General features: G+C 46.6%; 1 protein-coding gene across 2 annotated transcripts in view; it reads right to left on the bottom strand.

Annotated features, from left to right (window-relative positions):
• The window catches only part of PLCB2 (phospholipase C beta 2), a 203852-nt gene that overhangs the window by 163011 nt on the left and 19421 nt on the right, over window positions 1-21420 (bottom strand). The window lies entirely within an intron of this gene.

The following is a 21420-nucleotide window of genomic DNA, read 5'->3' as shown; positions in this document are numbered from 1 at the left end:
TGGTATCCGGACAAGGCTGACCCGTCTCGATGCGACAAAAAGGAGCCCGAACGGGTTCCCCTCACTTCTAAAAAAGCCGACACCTGTTTAACAGGACACTCCGCTAGGCCAGGTACACCCCACAGTTCCACCACGCGACCTCTACCCAGCTGATCCGTCTTTGACCGTCTCAAGCGACACCGTACCGCATCCACACCACAAGCCACATCCTCCAACAACAAACCTCCGTGACACCACATGCTCCTACTCACCAGTTCACTGATTCTGAATGCCCCAAAGAAGGCCAAAACAAAAGCGGTCCCAAACAAACGGCATTCATACTGCGAAAAACACACACGGGGCAGAACCGACAACAAATTGCCCAGCAGTTCAAAGGACAAGGGGGGCCTAAGGTCTCGGCACGCCCTTGCCCTACGGTAACCCTTCAACGCCTGGCGCACCATGAAATCCTTGGTGACGTCCTTCCAACCCAGTAACCTAAAAAAGAAAGCCATGCCAGCCAGCCAGCAACCGCCGACCATGACAGGCCTTCTTCCTTTGCTCTACCCATCATGAATAAAACTAAATATACCCTGTCACCTTCAGGTACACCCCCTCCAACCTCGGCAACCAAGTCGAGCCAACGATCCCACGCCGCCGTATAGCTACGCCACGTACTGGGTGCTACCGATTGTTAGATCAATTCCCAGGCCGGCTGCAAACCAGGTCCCACAACCAGACGGGCCACACGGTCTCCTGCTGCTCCGCATCCGGCGCCAGCATCCGAAAACGGTCCCACTGGAAGCGAGATAAAGCATCAGCCACGGAATTCAAAACCCCCGGCACATGCACAGCACAAATCCACAAATTAAACTCCAAACATTTCAACACCAAATGCCGCAAGAGATCCACCACCGGAGGGGAATCTGCTGTCAACTTGTTTACACACTGAACCACCCCCAGGTTGTCACACATAAAATGCACCTTTCTGTCTCTCAGATCCTGTCCCCAAACCTCTATGGCCACGACAATAGGGAAAAGTTCCAACAAAGCCAAATTCCTGGTTAAACCGGAAACCAGCCAAGATTCAGGCCACCTGCCGACACACCATCTTCCCCCAAAATATGCCCCAAAGCCACTGGACCCCGCCGCGTCCATATAAAGGACCAGCTCATCATTGGACACCACCTCCCGCAGCCACAATGACCGTCCATTATACAATTGTAAAAAACGGGACCACACTCTCAGGTCCGCCTTGTGCTCGACCTTCAAGCGTACAAAATGCAAAGGATGCAACACACCGGTAGTGGCTTGAGCCAAGCGACGGGAAAAAACTCTTCCCATCGGCAAAATCCTACAAGCAAAATTCAACTTCCCCAACAGGGACTGCAAATCCCGTAAACGGATTTTCTTGCCCTCCATGGCCCTTTGAACACAACGCCTCAAATCCCCCAGCTTGTCCTCCGGCAAGTGGCACTCCATGGCAACCGTATCTAACTCAATTCCCAGAAATTCCAAAACCGTAACCGGACCCTCCATCTTTTCAGGTGCCAACGGAACGCCAAAGCGGCGAGCAACCTGCTCCACTGTCCGAAGCAAAAGGGAACACTGTGGAGATCCAGCAGGCCCCATACACAAAAAGTCAGCCAAGTAGTGCAACACTGAATCTAAGCCCGCCTCTTCCTTAATTACCCACTCCAAAAAACAACTAAACTTCTCAAAATACGAACATGAAATTGAACAGCCCATAGGCAAACAACAATCTACATAAAACTTGTCCTCCCACCAACACCCCAACAGGTGAAAACTGTCCGGATGCACCGGTAACAGACGGAAGGCGGCTTCCACATCCGTTTTCGCCAAAAGCGAACCACGACCCAACTTCCTTAGCCATTCCACCGCCCTGTCAAAACGAACATACGATACTGAAACCAGCTCAGGATCAATGCCGTGATTCACCGACCTGCCAGTAGGATATGACAAATGGTGGATCAGCCGAAACTTGTTAGGTTCCTTTTTAGGGACCAACCCCAACGGGGACACCACCAAGTCAGGCAATGGAGGAGCATCAAAGGGCCCCGCCATCCGTCCCAATTCCACCTCCTTCCGCAACTTATCTGCAACTATCTCGCCATGTAATCGAGTCGACTGTAAATTTTTCAAACGAATCTCGCCAGGCTTAACAACTGACGGTATCTTGAAACCAAAACTAAAACCTTCACTCAATAACTCCGCCGTCACCCGATCCGGGTATCTACTTAGAAACGGCGCCATCCGATCTACCCTCACTGGGGTCCTCCCTTTTTGACGAAGACTCTGCGGCCTTCCCTTTTCCCTTCCTGAAGCACTTAAGATAACTATGGGCGCCGCCACAGCCCGAACATTCGTGCTTAAATCGGCAGGAGGACCCAAAGCGGCAGTCCTTTTCGTTGAACTGCCAGCAAACGCCTTTTTTGGGCCCCGGCGAGGTGCCAAATGATCCCCCGCCAGAACCCCCTGGAAAGGACTGCGATGCCGACTTCGGCGCAGCCATCAGCCGCATCCATAGACTGATTTCTTTGTGGTCCCACCGTAAACTGGGTCTGACCGCTTTCCTCTGGCGAAACTGCTCGTCATATCTTAGCCAAGCAGTCCCCCCATAGGTCCTATACGCTTCACAGATAGAATCCAGATAACAAAAAAGCGCCGAACAGTTATCCGGAGCCTTTTCCCCCACCACACTGGCCAGTATCACAAATGCCTGCAGCCAATTCTGAAAAGTGCGAGGAATAAGGCGATAACGCCGCTGCTCTTCCTCATCCTTTTTGCTCTCATCTGGTTTAACCCGATCAAGGTTAAACTTCTCCAACGGAAGTAACGAGAATATTTCAACATATTTGTCCTTCCATATTTTCTCCCTAATCTCCTGCTTCAAATGCGCCCCCAACGGCCCATCAAAGCAGACATACATTTCTCCTCTCGCCTTGTCATCTAAACGAACAACATCTACTGCAGCAGCAGCTGAGGCAGCGGGAGCCGCCACCACTGGCTCACTAACAACATTTCCACTGGCCACCACGCTGGCCGCGGGAGCCACAACATCCTGAACCGTCGCACCAGCCGCTCCCTGCCAAACCATGCTAGGGCCCCCCACAGGGGCAAATAAACCCCTAACCAAACGCAGCAACTTGGATGCCACGCTGCCGTCACCCGGCACCACATTCATACTCTGCCCACCACTCGGGCCACCGAGCAAACCACCCATACCACCAACCACATTCAAACCCTGCACTCCACTCATATCACCAAACTCACCATCCACTGCCAAACCAGTCGTACAAGAAATAGGAAAAACCGTGGTCTTACCAGGCTGACTCCGAGAAGATCCCGAAACAGCCGTCACATGTCCTCCGCGTCGCACTCCAGCCGGTTCGACGTCGTCAACGATATGGTCCCTGGTGTCGTCCTCCGCGACGTCCTCCTCAGAGATGGCATCGTCCTCCTCACTGGACCCAGGTCCAGGGAGCCCGTCGTACGGCAGGCTCGACTTTTGACCCCGTCCGCCCGCAGAACCACTTGTCCTCAGCGCCGTCCGCGACGATCCAAAAGCCGGCGTCTCCGTATAATCCCAGCCTGGGGCATGCCGGCCAGCATCCCCGCACGCTCCAGCAGTCCCCGACGTCATCCTGTCGCCGTCCGTCCTCCGGTCCAGAAGGCCAGGCCCCGCTGATCCGGGTCGTCTCCATATGGGATCCACCGCCGGCACTGGAGCCCTATGCACCTGCATAGGCACCGCTCGTCTCCCTGTACGTGCTGCAGGGGCCAATGCAGCCTCATCCTGACCCTGTGACCCCGCTGGCCCACGTGACCGCTGGCCCACTTGACTGCGCCGACCCACGCGACCGCGGCGGGTCAGGTGAGCGCCGCGAACCGGAAGTGGAGGGTCAGGGTCAGTGGAGTGACCGTCACTCACCACCCACTGCCTTGATGCCCGCGGCCCGACTTCCGGCCCAGTCCTCGCGACGACCCGACTCCTGGATCCACCGCCGCCGCCGCACGCCCTCCACTGGGGCTCCGTCTTTGCTGCCGGCTCCTCGGTGTCATCTCTGGGCTGAGGCGCTCCGGAGGCCGCGATCTTTGCTGCCGCTTCGGAGGCAGGGGGGTCCCATCTTCAGCGCCATCGCCGGTCCATCGCTGCAGCTGCTCCTTCATCCACCGCTGTCTGCGCTGCTCCACCATCCTCTTCATCTGTGCCATGAGGTCTTCCATCTTCAGGATCCAGACGCTCCGATTCCAGTCACCGTCCAGGTAGGAATGCTCACCCCCTCCCCTGACCTGACCTATATATGACCCCCTCCCAGTACCACCCCCTGACCAATCAAACTGACCCCTAGTCCTAACTGCCCCTTAGTTCCACCCCCAGATTTCCCGCTCAAACTAACTTTACACATTAACCCTCACTGACCCTATGGCCTGACATCCCTCCTAGTCATGCTGCCCTCCCTTGAGCCCCTTTGGGGCAGCAGTACGGGCTATTCCTATTCCATGGCTCATATGACTCCTCTGTTTTCTGGCTTCAAGTTTGCCAGGGGTTGGTGCACACCTGACTAGTGTCATGGTTGTGCCGTTTGCCCAAACTGTGCACTCTCCAATGCTGTAATCAAAGGTAGACTTGCCTCTACAGATCGAGTGAACACATGGGCACTGAGGCTGGTCCAATCTGGAGAACTCCTTTCGAATTACTAAGGAAAAGAGCTTGTAAGTGCTGCGCTCCTTGCATAAGAGAATGGCCTCTGCTGAACTGAATCTAGGCAGCAAACAGTAAACACAGGATTTAAAAATCCCTCTGTTCTTAAGAATGGAGAGGATCTTTAATACATTGTAAAGTATCTTTTTATAATTTTGCACACTTACAGAGTAATTAAACTTTCCATATATTCTTTATACTGTATATTATTCTATCCAGCATTTAAAGTTAGTTAACTTTGCAAATCACTTTATTAAAGGGATTGTCTAGCCTTGGCACGCAAGTCTGTAGTCGCTGTATGTGAGTACTGAGTTTTGAATCCTTACAGTGTGCATTGTCAAGATCTCCCGTGTTGGACATGGGACCAGAAGTATGTGTGGTGCCCCTGAGGCTTTATTCGCCACAGGGTATTGCATCTGACTTAAGCTGCAGTATTCTTCCCAGGTAAGAAAGAGGTTAACCACTGGTGTTCACTTACACAACACAGACTTAGTGGTTTCCCAGCTTAGAAGCCAGAAAAGGTGGTCACCTTAACAATGGGTTTTTCCCAGCCATCAGTGAGTCATCAGGAAGGTGGGGGCAGCATGAGGGAAGTGAGAAACCACACAGTTTTTACCTCAGAATAGTCTGGGACACAGAACAAGTTGGTCACTGGGGAGAGTGGTTTTGGAGCTTCCTCCAGCCAAGGAGAGTGCTTTAGAGCTTCCTTGGAGGGAGAAGGACAAGACTTCCATATCATTCAGGGACTCGCAGAAACACGGCCGCTAAGGAGAGTGCTTCAGGGCTTCCTTAGTTAGGACCAGACAGACGAGAAGAAGCAGGAGTTTACCAGGTGAGCTGGAGAGACAGAGGAGCAACACGGTAGCCGAGGGGGTGAGCCTAATAGCCCCGTCGGGACCAGCGCTGTCAAGATGCAGACCCCTAGGGTGGCGTACACTCTATGTTGCGCCATCAGAATCTGGGGGAAGGGGGATTTCGTGTCCCATTGCCCACCACAAAGGTCCCAGGACTGGCCTGGTGACGAGTAGCCCTGAGGCCCCATGGGCGCGTCATATGCGTTTTTCATACATGTGGCTACTTGCTGATTACACGTGTGTTATTTCATGCAATACGATTGAATCAAGCGAGGTCAGACACGTCTAGTTGGAATGTAGACAGAAGTTTGTAAATTGCATAGTTGTGGTCACATGACCGCCCACTCTCGGGACCAAAGAATCCTAACTGTATGCACTGTGCGCATTATGAGGGTTTACAAGTATGCAGTCTCATAGTGACTGCAGAATTGCACCCCAAGATTGGACCATCAATCCTGTAAAAAAAATGCATCTATGTGACCTCCAAACCTCTGCTTACTCCTTAGTCCAGTTGTCTGGTTTCTCTGTATTTCCTTACTATGCATTTGGAGTACGAACTCTGGCAGTGGAGGGGGAGGCACCGTAGGAGGAAGATCTCTTCGCTACAAGGTGTTCAGTGCAGGTTATTCTGTTCTTAATCCTCAGGAGGATCACGCTGGGTGTCCTGCATAGATATTACTACATAGAGTCTTAAAAGTCATGAAGAAAGGAGCACAGTCCTAAGGTACCTCCCCCTCCACTGCCAAGGTCTGTACTCCCAATCAGATAAGTAGACTAAAGAGCAAGTATATATGAGATTCAAGACGACTCACTCAATAAAGTGATTTGCAAAGTTTCATATCTTTCAATTCTGGATATAACTAGCCCCAGAAATTGAAAGTTTAGTTACTCTTTTAGATGATGAGACCACTTTAACATTTAGACACTGATAGAAGCTTCCTCTATCAATCTGTGTTGGTGGACTGTCTGGAAGGGGCTGGCTGTCTGGCTCAGTTTATTATATAAGCCCAGTTCTCTATTTCAGCTGTCACAAAGAAGGGAGCTGGCTTAGCAACTATACTCCGTCACCGAGCCCCTTCTAACACAGGCAGAGGTCCTTCTCTTCTCTTTTTGGTGATGTCAAAACGCTACCCTACACATGCACAATTTTATGTGTGGAACAGCGAGACATGGTATAAAAAGGATACATTATAGAAAATGAAAGTATACTCGTAAGTTCCTTTAATTTCTCATTTACATTGTTACAATGCATAGCCTACATAATAATGCTTGCGCAACAGTACATTACAAAATTCAATAACACTGCACAGTGTTCTCATAACAATGTTGTCTTTCTGAAATAATATGGCCATAAAGTGCACAAATAATACTGCCAGACAGGGCAGGAGACTTTTGGTATTTACAGCAACTTGTACTTGAGACACTCTACAAAACCTGCTAGTAATTACTTCAGCAGCTCTTCCTTTCTGGCAGTTTCAATATCTCTCCCAATACAGCACAACATGCTTTCTCTCTCTTAATGATTTTCTCAGCCACAGTTCTTTATATAGGAATGCTTTACTTTAGCTTGTCTGTGCCCAATGCACAAAGTTACCATGCATCATTGTTTTTTTAGGGTGCAGTGGTGGGGCTAACGTCCCTTACCTGCCTACTCCCTAGCCAGGTACTATTGTAGGATCTCTCAGGGCTTCAGGTTTCTGCTTGGCAATAGGTGAGGAACCTGTATAGAGACTGGCTAGGAGTGTAGGGTACAGCGGCAGGTAAGTGGAAGAGGTGTCCTAGGGCCCTCCGCTGTTAATGTGTCCCCAGTGTACCCCTTATTTGTTGTGGTGTAACCCTGGTTGATTGTGTGTTTTGTTCACGCCGGACCTTCCCCTAGTACATGCGTTATATTATAATGCTGAATGCTTCAACGGATCCCAGTGATTCTGAGAATGTTTCTTTTCAGACATATTCTACTTTATGTTAGTTCTATATTTAGGACAACTTTTTTGTTTATTTGTGAAAATATTTGAAATTTTGGCAAAAAGTTTGAAAATATCGCAATTTTCAAACATTTAATTTTCATGCTTTAAAATCAGAGAATTATGTCACACAAAATCCTTAATAAATAACATATGACACATGTCTACTTTACATCCACACCATTTTTGAAACATCATTTTTTTTTGTCAGGAAAGGGTTAAAAGTTTATCAGCAATTTTTCATTTTTTGTACAAACTCCTGTTTTTTTAGGGACCACAACACACATGAAGTAACTTTGAGAGGCCGAGGAGACAGAAAATACCCAAAAGTGACCCCATTCTAAAATCTGCACCCCTCACTCTGCTCAAACCACATCCAAGAAGTTTATTAACCCTTCAGGTGTTTCACAGGAATTAAAGCAATGTGGAATCAAAAAAATGAAAATTTTTCGTTTTCCCACAAAAATGTTACTTTATGCCTTAATTTTGCATTTTCACAAGGATAACAAGAGGAAATGCACCATACAATTTATTGAGCAGAGTGAAGGCAGATAGCCATAACGTACATGACTGAGGCAGTGATAGATCCAGGAAAGGGTTAAGGAGTAAGGGATGGGGGTTTTTACCTAAGGAATGTGGTGGTGGGGGTGAGCGAGCAGGAGGAGAGATGGGGGCAGGGGCCATATAAGAAATAGGTCCCATGTTAAGGTGTCATTCCTTTGTCCTGGACTTAAAGACTGAACAAGCAGTATGGATGTCTTGCTGAAGAGCGTTCAGGCCGCGGCTTTGACATGTAGGCCCGAATGGATTCAGGCCCAGCTAGACGAATTGCTAAAGAGTGCCCGGGATACAGCATCTGTCCCTTCTGAACTTTCTGAACATCAAACTCTAAGAAGATCAAGACCTCCTGAGAGACTAACTTCTGAAATGGCCAATAGGACTCACAATAGGATCATAAGTCCTTCCGTTACTTCTAGGAAAAGAGCAAAGCGCAGCACGGCCTCTGATCCATCTTACAAACCAGGAAGGAAACTACAGTACAAGAATAACAAAGGACAGAGAAAAGAGCCCGACCATCTAACCAGAGAGACACCAAGAAGTGCAAGGAGAAAGTCCAGCTCTACTGAGGTGCCAGCCAGAGAAGCAGCCACACAAGCTACAACTGACGTGACCACAGCCCACCATGAATCCTTAGAACTTCCTCAACAAACTTTGCATCATTCTAGAGGACATCATACGGCCTCACCCCAGGAAATAAACCAACACGGGGGGATTGGCTTAGGACACACAACATTTCCGGATCCGGGTTCTCATTACACGAGGAGTGGTAGGAATCCAAAAGACAACTGCGCAAAAGTACTTTAACCAGACAAAGACTTCTTCGGCCGGCTCAGGATATGAGTCCGGCAAGAAATCTACAGCTACAAGACTCAGAAGAGATTCCAGACAATGACTATGACACAGATAACGACTCCCCACTAGAGGGCAGCAGCACGCAGCACTTCAATAATGGAGGGGCTGTAGAGACTATAACTAATACGTCACGGACGGCTGGTCAACCTAGGACGCAGCCAGGTATTGGTGAGAACACTTTTTCTTGTCCTATATCTAGTGTAACAACACCTGTAATGAGTCCAGTGGGCGCAGTTGGGGGTACAGTTCCCGGCAATGTAGGATGGGATCTTAATTCAGTAGTACAGCAATTAGTGTCCGGGGTTAAGGAGGCTTTGAGTCAGTCTAGCTTACCCATAACTTCTTCTCCTATTGCTGCATGGTGTGGGAATGGTCCCCGGACATCGGAGGTGGTAAGTCAGTCGTGTGCTGATCCAGACACACAGGAGGACGCAGTAATTTCACAAGGGGTTCCATTATCTGATGCAGCAAAAGGAGAATTATATGTATGTTTGGAGGGTCCTCTAGGAATTCATTTGAAACAGGAGGTTAGGGAGAAGATTTGGGCCGACGAATATGTGGAAATATTTTCATTATTGCCCCTTAGGGCTATGTCGGCAGATCATCAGCAAGCGGATTGTCGGCAGCAAACAGAAAAGGTTGCTGCTGGCAGTTCAATGATAGCTAGTGCAGATTCGGAAACACATGCAGGTACAAACATGAATGCAGCTTCTGTAGTGGAAACAATAGCCTATCAAAATGCTTTAAACGAAATAAAACCCCAACAGCAGAGATTAACCAAAAAAGGGGAAACCCCAATTAGACTCGGGGAGATGGCGGGCTATCTAAGCAGGTACCCAGATAGAAAAGCAGCACAATTGCTGGGGGAGGGCTTCTCAGAAGGTTTTAAGATCCCATCTACTTCAGGCCCATTAACCTGTTCTCGTAACCTTGCTTCAGCTTATACGTATTCTCACATTGTCTCCACAAAACTAAACAAAGAAATTGACCTGGGCCGCATGGCAGGCCCATTCCCCAAATGCCAATAGAAAACTTAAGGGTCTCTCCATTGGGGGTGGTCCCAAAGAAGGAACCCAATAAGTTTAGGCTGATCCATCATCTGTCCTTCCCTCATGGAAGCTCAGTTAATGATGGAATCGATCAGGAACTTTGCACAGTCTCGTATACTTCATTTGATACAGCGATTGCATGGGTTCAGAAGTACGGCAGAGGAGCTTTAATGGCAAAAACAGACATTGAAGCTGCCTTTAGACTCTTACCAGCCCATCCAGAAAGCTTCCATCTCTTGGGTTGTCAGTGGCAGGTTTTATGTAGACTTGTGATTACCGATGGGCTGCTCCATCTCATGCTCCTTGTTTGAATCATTTAGCACATTTTTGGAGTGGGTAGTAAAGAAGGAAGCCGGCGTGCGTTCTGTCCTGCATTATCTAGATGATTTCCTATGTATTGGTCCACCAAAGTCATTTGTTTGTGCTTCATTATTGGCAGCGATTCAGTCGGTTTTTAAGTGTTTTGGAGTACCGTTAGCATCAGATAAAACAGAAGGCCCGTCTACACTTATCAAGTTTTTAGGAATTTTGATTGACAGTGAAGCAATGGAGTGCAGATTACCGGATGACAAGGTCAGTGATCTGCTGGAGGCAGTCAGAGAAGCTAGATCTCACCGTAAGATCAGATTAAAGGATCTACAATCGCTGTTAGGAAAAATGAACTTTGCGTGTCGCATTATTCCAATGGGTAGAGTTTTTTGTAGGCGCCTAGCTGCAGCTACCTCAGGCATAACCTTTCCACATCACTTTGTGCGGCTGGCTAGAACATTAAAGGACGATCATGGCGATATGGGAACAGTTCTTAATGGAGTTAATGGGAGGTCATTGTGGATCAGACCACCGGTTTCAAATTTTGATCTAGACATCCACACTGATGCAGCGGGGTCAACTGGTTTTGGTGCATATTGTTCTGGACAGTGGTGTGCAGATAGGTGGCCAGAGAGTTGGAGAAACAATGGGTTAACACGAAACTTAGTACTCCTTGAATTGTTCCCCATAGTGGTTGCTTGTGAAATTTGGTGCAATATTTTCCAAAACCGAAAAGTGAGATTTCATTGTGATAACTTGGGAGTTGTAGAAGTCATCAACAAACAATCAGCGTCTTCCCTGCCTGTTGTTACGTTGCTGCGTCATCTAGTGCTGCGCTGTTTAAAGTCACATTGTCAGATTACAGCTGTGCATGTCCCCGGTGTGTGCAATTCTGTGGCTGATGCTCTGTCTCGTTTTCAGTGGGACAGATTCCGTTCGTTAGCCCCGATGGCAGAGGTACAAGGCAAGAAGTGTCCGGATTTTCTGTGGTCACTGCCAGTGACACCGCATACGCTCTGATAGAACGGTCTGTGGGTGTAAGCACATGGCAGAGGTACCAGTCAGCATGGAGGGAATGGGAAAACTTGTGTGCTCTAGTGGCACATGATGCCAGTGACACTGCATATGCTCTGATAGAACGGTCTGTGGGTGTAAGCACATGGCAGAGGTACCAGTCAGCATGGAGGGAATGGGAAGACTTGTGTGCTCTAGTGGGACATGATGCCAGGTTACATGACAATGTTTCCTTGTTGTTATTTTACATTAGCAGGGCCTTTGTGGACGGTACTTCATTGTCCAGTATTGATAGTAAAATGTCTGGATTAGCTTTTTGGTTTAAGTTGCACGACTTCACTGATTACACAAAGCAATTTTTAGTTAAGCAGGCCCTAAAGGGTTACAGGAAAAGTTGTAAGAAGACCAGAGATAAACGGCGTCCGATTTCTTTCCAGTTATTGCAGCAGATACTGAGTGTACTAGGCCGAGTCTGGAGCAGTCCGTTTGAAGTGTTTCTCTTTAGTTGTGCATTCACACTGGCCTTTTTTTGGCGCTTTTGAGAATCAGCGAGTTGGTGTCGAGTAGCTCCACCAGAAGTGGGGGTCTACAAGACGAGGACGTGCATCAGTACACAGACAGATTGGAATGTTTTCTGGCAAAGTCAAAAACTGATCAACAGGGTAGAGGAAAATGGATCACATTGTTTCCTTTAAGCAATTCATGAGGATTGTAAGTCATTGTCACAATTTCAATTCACAGCAGTTCTTAAAAAATGCCTGACAATATTGGGAGAGTCTCCAAATGCATTCACTTCACACTCATTTAGGATAGGAGCAGCCACAGAAGCTGCTAGATGGGGCTTAGAGCCTGACATAGTTAAAAAAAAAAAAAAAAAAAAAAAATCGGGAGATGGGAATCGAGCAGATTTAAGAGTTACATTCGATTACATTTATTATAAATGGCGTACATGTATATATATGTGTACATTGTGGTAACCTTATAGTAGTTGTGTCTTCATTTAGACAATTGTGTGATAATTGTGTTTTTGTCTTTTGTTTTAGCTGAACAGCAATGCCTGGTTTGGATCATGGGACATTCATTTGTTTTTTGGGGGGCCTTACGTGCAGCAGTCAGGCCTAATGGCAAACAGTTGGGGTTGCCCAGTTCCTTGGCACGGGTGACATGGATAGGAAAGAGGGGAATGCAGTGGCATCAGCTGTTAAAAGAAATCCAGTATCATGTGGAGTTCTACCGCCCCCCGGACGTCTTACTTATCCATTTAGGTGGTAATGATTTAGCAATAAGAACATCAAGACATTTAGTTAGGAACATAAAGCTTGATATGTTGAATTTATGGAGGTCTTACCCAGAAACAGTGGTGGTCTGGTCGGATATAGTAGCTAGACAAATGTGGAGAACAGCGCGATCAGTGGCTCGCATCAATAATACAAGGATAAAAGTTAATAAAAAAAAAAAAAAAAAAAAAAAAAAAAAAAAAATAACAAAATTTGTGTTGGAAAACGGAGGGGTGGCCATACGTCACCAGATGCTGGAAAATACAAAGGAACATTTTTGGAGAGATGATAAGGTACATCTTAATGACATTGGCATTGATATATGGATGTTGGGAATACAAGAAGGAGTAGAACGAGCCATTAAGTTGTGGAGGAACTCACTCTTGTAAGGTGTCACAAGAGCGAGTCTTGGCGGGATGTGGTTGTTTAAACCCCCTCTTTGTTGGTTGGAGAATTATGTTTTTAATGGGGTCCCTGGGCCAGAGCTCAGCGGACAGTGGAATATGGGTCCCTGGGGAGGAGCTCAGTGGACAGTGGAATAGATGGGTCCCTGGGGAGGAGCTCAGCGGACACAAGGAAAATGATCAAGGGGTATACCCAGAATCCCCCTTGAGCTAGGTGTACACGGCGGAGGGGGATATGGGGCTGGGATTTATAACAACCACATCTCTGGGCCGATAAGCTTGTTTTTTCTTGTTGATGTTTTTTCTTATTAAAAATAAAGGGCTGCTGTGGCCAAAATTTTAATCCATGTCACGCAGTGTGTGGTGTCTTATTTATTAGGTTTCCAGGAGCGCAATTCACTAGTCCATCAGTCATGCAACTTCTCCTGAATACACAAATACCCAGGACTGCCACCAGGAGTTTTAGGGCCCCATACTGACCACATCGTCGGGCCCCCTTGGGACTCCGCCTCAGCTCAGCCTCTATCCCTCGAACCTCCCACAGTCCCACCATCACTCTTGAAAAATCTTCAATTCTGCAAACAGTCCTCACCAATCAAACATTAACCGCTAGTTGTCATTTTAACAGCCCGAAAAAAGCTGCAAGCACCATTTTTTCGTGTTATCAAAATGACGAGCCCCAAACACAGCTCTGCTACATACACTTATAATCAAACATAGTTTCACTACCTGCCCCTATAGACACACACAGCTCTGCTACATGCACAATACATGCACCTATAGACACACACAGCTCTGCTACATGCACCCATAGACACAAACAGCTCTGCTACATGCACAATACATGCACCTATAGACAAACACAGCTCGGCTATATGCACCCATAGACACACACAGCTCTGCTACGTGCACAATACATGCACCTATAGACAAACACAGCTCTGCTACATGCACCCATAGACACAAACAGCTCTGCTACATGCACAATACATGCACCTATAAACAAACACAGCTCTGCTACATGCACCCATAGACACAAACAGCTCTGCTACATGCACAATACATGCACCTATAGACAAACACAGCTCTGCTACATGCACCCATAGACACACACAGCTCTGCTACATGCACAATACATGCACCTATAGACAAACACAGCTCTACTACATGCACCCATAGACACAAACAGCTCTGCTACATGCACAATACATGCACCTATAAAGAAACACAGCTTTGCTACATACACCCATAGACACAAACAGCTCCGCTACATGCACAATACATGCACCTATAGACAAACACAGCCTTGATACATGCACCCATAGACACAAACAGCTCTGCTACATGCACAATACATGCACCTATAGACAAACAGAACTCTGCTACATGCACCCATAGACACCAACAGCTCTGCTACATGCATAATACATGCACCTATAGACAAACACAGCTCTACTACGTGCACCCATAGACACCAACAGCTCTGCTACATGCACAATACATGCACCTATAGACAAACACAGATCTGCTACATGCACCCATAGACACAAACATCTCTGCTACATGCACAATACATGCACCTATAAACAAACACAGCTTTGCTACATACACCCATAGACACAAACAGCTCTGCTACATGCACAATACATGCACCTATAGACAAACACAGCTCTGCTACATGCACCCATAGACACCAACAGCTCTGCTACATGCATAATACATGCACCTATAGACAAACACAGCTCTGCTACATGCACCCATAGACACCAACAGCTATGCTACATGCACAATACATGCACCTATAGACAAACACAGCTCTGCTACGTGCACCCATAGACACCAACAGCTCTGCTACATGCACAATACATGCCTATAGACAAACACAGCTCTGCTACATGCACCCATAGACACAAACAGCTCTGCTACATGCACAATACATGCACCTATAGACACACACAGCTCTGCTACATGCACAATACATGTACCTATAAACAAACACAGCTCTGCTACATGCACCCATGGACACACACAGCTCTGCTATATGCACAATACATGCACCTATAGACAAACACAGCTCTGCTACATGCACCCATAGACACAAACAGCTCTGCTACATGCACAATACATGCATCTATAAACAAACACAGCTCTGCTACATGCACCCATAGACACACACAGCTCTGCTACATGCACAATACATGCACCTATAGACAAACACAGCTCTGCTACATGCACCCATAGACACAAACAGCTCTGCTACATGCACAATACATGCACCTATAGACAAACACAGCTCTGCTACATGCACCCATAGACACACACAGCTCTGCTACATGCACAATACATGCACCTATAGACAAACACAGCTCTGCTACATGCACCCATAGACACAAACAGCTCTGCTACATGCACAATATATGCACCTATAAACAAACACAGCTTTGCTACATACACCCATAGACACAAACAGCTCCGCTACATGCACAATACATGCACCTATAGACAAACACAGCCTTGATACATGCACCCATAGACACAAACAGCTCTGCTACATGCACAATACATGCACCTATAGACAAACAGAGCTCTGCTACATGCACCCATAGACACCAACAGCTCTGCTTCATGCATAATATATGCACCTATAGACAAACACAGCTCTACTACGTGCACCCATAGACACCAACAGCTCTGCTACATGCACAATACATTCCTATAGACAAACACAGCTCTTCTACATGCACCCATAGACACAAACAGCTCTGCTACATGCACAATACATGCACCTATAGACAAACACAGCTCTGCTACATGCACCCATAGACACAAACAGCTCTGCTACATGCACAATACATGCACCTATAAAGAAACACAGCTTTGCTACATACACCCATAGACACAAACAGCACCGCTACATGCACAATACATGCACCTATAAACAAATACAGCCTTGCTACATACACCCATAGACACAAACAGCTCTGCTACATGCATAATACATGCACCTATAGACAAACACAGCTCTGCTACATGCACCCATAGACACCAACAGCTCTGCTACATGCATAATACATGCACCTATAAACAAACACAGCTTTGCTACATACACCCATAGACACAAACAGCTCTGCTACATGCACAATACATGCACCTATAGACAAATACAGCCTTGATACATGCACCCATAGACACAAACAGCTCCGCTACATGCACAATACATGCACCTATAAACAAACACAGCTCTGCTACATGCACCCATAGACACAAACAGCTCTGCTACATGCACAATACATGCACCTATAGACAAATACAGCCTTGCTACATGCACCCATAGACACACACAGCTCTGCTACATGCATAATACATGCACCTATAAACAAACACAGCTCTGCTACATACACCCATAGACACAAACAGCACCGCTACATGCACAATACATGCACCTATAGACAAACACAGCTCTGCTACATGCACCCATAGACACCAACAGCTCTGCTATATGCATAATACATGCACCTATAGACAAACACAGCTCTGCTACATGCACCCATAGACACCAACAGCTCTGCTACATGCACAATACATGCACCTATAGACAAACACAGCTTTGCTACGTGCACCAATAGACACCAACAGCTCTGCTACATGCACAATACATGCACCTATAGACAAACACAGCTCTGCTACATGCACCCATAGACACAAACAGCTCTGCTACATGCACAATACATGCACCTATAGACAAACACAGCTCTGCTACATGCACCCATAGACACAAACATCTCTGCTACATGCACAATACATGCACCTATAAACAAACACAGCTTTGCTACATACACCCATAGACACAAACAGCTCTGCTACATGCACAATACATGCACCTATAGACAAACACAGCTCTGCTACATGCACCCATAGACACCAACAGCTCTGCTACATGCATAATACATGCACCTATAGACAAACACAGCTCTGCTACATGCACCCATAGACACCAACAGCTATGCTACATGCACAATACATGCACCTATAGACAAACACAGCTCTGCTACGTGCACCCATAGACACCAACAGCTCTGCTACATGCACAATACATGCCTATAGACAAACACAGCTCTGCTACATGCACCCATAGACACAAACAGCTCTGCTACATGCACAATACATGCACCTATAGACACACACAGCTCTGCTACATGCACAATACATGCACCTATAAACAAACACAGCTCTGCTACATGCACCCATGGACACACACAGCTCTGCTATATGCACAATACATGCACCTATAGACAAACACAGCTCTGCTACATGCACCCATAGACACAAACAGCTCTGCTACATGCACAATACATGCACCTATAAACAAACACAGCTCTGCTACATGCACCCATAGACACAAACAGCTCTGCTACATGCACAATACATGCACCTATAGACAAACACAGCTCTGCTACATGCACCCATAGACACACACAGCTCTGCTACATGCACAATACATGCACCTATAGACAAACACAGCTCTGCTACATGCACCCATAGACACAAACAGCTCCGCTACATGCACAATACATGCACCTATAGACAAACACAGCCTTGATACATGCACCCATAGACACAAACAGCTCTGCTACATGCACAATACATGCACCTATAGACAAACACAGCTTTGCTACGTGCACCAATAGACACCAACAGCTCTGCTACATGCACAATACATGCACCTATAGACAAACACAGCTCTGCTACATGCACCCATAGACACAAACAGCTCTGCTACATGCACAATACATGCACCTATAGACAAACACAGCTCTGCTACATGCACCCATAGACACAAACATCTCTGCTACATGCACAATACATGCACCTATAAACAAACACAGCTTTGCTACATACACCCATAGACACAAACAGCTCTGCTACATGCACAATACATGCACCTATAGACAAACACAGCTCTGCTACATGCACCCATAGACACCAACAGCTCTGCTACATGCATAATACATGCACCTATAGACAAACACAGCTCTGCTACATGCACCCATAGACACCAACAGCTATGCTACATGCACAATACATGCACCTATAGACAAACACAGCTCTGCTACGTGCACCCATAGACACCAACAGCTCTGCTACATGCACAATACATGCCTATAGACAAACACAGCTCTGCTACATGCACCCATAGACACAAACAGCTCTGCTACATGCACAATACATGCACCTATAGACACACACAGCTCTGCTACATGCACAATACATGCACCTATAAACAAACACAGCTCTGCTACATGCACCCATGGACACACACAGCTCTGCTACATGCACAATACATGCACCTATAGACAAACACAGCCTTGATACATGCACCCATAGACACAAACAGCTCTGCTACATGCACAATACATGCACCTATAGACAAACAGAGCTCTGCTACATGCACCCATAGACACCAACAGCTCTGCTACATGCATAATACATGCACCTATAGACAAACACAGCTCTACTATGTGCACCCATAGACACCAACAGCTCTGCTACATGCACAATACATGCCTATAGACAAACACAGCTCTGCTACATGCACCCATAGACACAAACAGCTTTGCTACATGCACAATGCTTGCACCTATAAACAAACACAGCTTTGCTACATACACCCATAGACACAAACAGCTCTGCTACATGCACAATACATGCACCTATAGACAAACACAGCTCTGCTACATGCACCCATAGACACCAACAGCTCTGCTACATGCATAATACATGCACCTATAGACAAACACAGCTCTGCTACATGCACCCATAGACACCAACAGCTATGCTACATGCACAATACATGCACCTATAGACAAACACAGCTCTGCTACGTGCACCCATAGACACCAACAGCTCTGCTACATGCACAATACATGCCTATAGACAAACACAGCTCTTCTACATGCACCCATAGACACAAACAGCTCTGCTACATGCACAATACATGCACCTATAGACAAACACAGCTCTGCTACATGCACCCATAGACACAAACAGCTCTGCTACATGCACAATACATGCACCTATAAAGAAACACAGCTTTGCTACATACACCCATAGACACAAACAGCACCGCTACATGCACAATACATGCACCTATAAACAAATACAGCCTTGCTACATACACCCATAGACACAAACAGCTCTGCTACATGCATAATACATGCACCTATAGACAAACACAGCTCTGCTACATGCACCCATAGACACCAACAGCTCTGCTACATGCATAATACATGCACCTATAAACAAACACAGCTTTGCTACATACACCCATAGACACAAACAGCTCTGCTACATGCACAATACATGCACCTATAGACAAATACAGCCTTGCTACATGCACCCATAGACACAAACAGCTCTGCTACATGCACAATACATGCACCTATAGACAAATACAGCCTTGCTACATGCACCCATAGACACACACAGCTCTGCTACATGCATAATACATGCACCTATAAACAAACACAGCTCTGCTACATACACCCATAGACACAAACAGCACCGCTACATGCACAATACATGCACCTATAGACAACACACAGCTCTGCTACATGCACCCATAGACACCAACAGCTCTGCTATATGCATAATATATGCACCTATAGACAAACACAGCTCTGCTACATGCACCCATAGACACCAACAGCTCTGCTACATGCACAATACATGCACCTATAGACAAACACAGCTCTGCTACGTGCACCAATAGACACCAACAGCTCTGCTACATGCACAATACATGCACCTATAGACAAACACAGCTCTGCTACATGCACCCATAGACACAAACAGCTCTGCTACATGCACAATACATGCACCTATAAACAAACACAGCTCTGCTACATGCACCCATAGACACAAACATCTCTGCTACATGCACAATACATGCACCTATAAACAAACACAGCTTTGCTACATACACCCATAGACACAAACAGCTCTGCTACATGCACAATACATGCACCTATAGACAAACACAGCTCTGCTACATGCACCCATAGACACCAACAGCTCTGCTACATGCATAATACATGCACCTATAGACAAACACAGCTCTGCTACATGCACCCATAGACACCAACAGCTATGCTACATGCACAATACATGCACCTATAGACAAACACAGCTCTGCTACGTGCACCCATAGACACCAACAGCTCTGCTACATGCACAATACATGCCTATAGACAAACACAGCTCTGCTACATGCACCCATAGACACAAACAGCTCTGCTACATGCACAATACATGCACCTATAGACACACACAGCTCTGCTACATGCACAATACATGCACCTATAAACAAACACAGCTCTGCTACATGCACCCATGGACACACACAGCTCTGCTATATGCACAATACATGCACCTATAGACAAACACAGCTCTGCTACATGCACCCATAGACACAAACAGCTCTGCTACATGCACAATACATGCACCTATAAACAAACACAGCTCTGCTACATGCACCCATAGACACAAACAGCTCTGCTACATGCACAATACATGCACCTATAGACAAACACAGCTCTGCTACATGCACCCATAGACACACACAGCTCTGCTACATGCACAATACATGCACCTATAGACAAACACAGCTCTGCTACATGCACCCATAAACACAAACAGCTCTGCTACATGCACAATATATGCACCTATAAACAAACACAGCTTTGCTACATACACCCATAGACACAAACAGCTCCGCTACATGCACAATACATGCACCTATAGACAAACACAGCCTTGATACATGCACCCATAGACACAAACAGCTCTGCTACATGCACAATACATGCACCTATAGACAAACAGAGCTCTGCTACATGCACCCATAGACACCAACAGCTCTGCTACATGCATAATACATGCACCTATAGACAAACACAGCTCTACTACGTGCACCCATAGACACCAACAGCTCTGCTACATGCACAATACATGCCTATAGACAAACACAGCTCTGCTACATGCACCCATAGACACAAACAGCTCTGCTACATGCACAATGCTTGCACCTATAAACAAACACAGCTTTGCTACATACACCCATAGACACAAACAGCTCTGCTACATGCACAATACATGCACCTATAGACAAACACAGCTCTGCTACATGCACCCATAGACACCAACAGCTATGCTACATGCACAATACATGCACCTATAGACAAACACAGCTGTGCTACGTGCACCCATAGACACCAACAGCTCTGCTACATGCACAATACATGCCTATAGACAAACACAGCTCTTCTACATGCACCCATAGACACAAACAGCTCTGCTACATGCACAATACATGCACCTATAGACAAACACAGCTCTGCTACATGCACCCATAGACACAAACAGCTCTGCTACA

The sequence above is a fragment of the Anomaloglossus baeobatrachus genome, chromosome 12, assembly GCF_048569485.1.
Source record: "Anomaloglossus baeobatrachus isolate aAnoBae1 chromosome 12, aAnoBae1.hap1, whole genome shotgun sequence".
Classification (NCBI taxonomy): domain Eukaryota; kingdom Metazoa; phylum Chordata; class Amphibia; order Anura; family Aromobatidae; genus Anomaloglossus; species Anomaloglossus baeobatrachus.
This window is presented reverse-complemented; position numbering and strand designations above follow the sequence as displayed.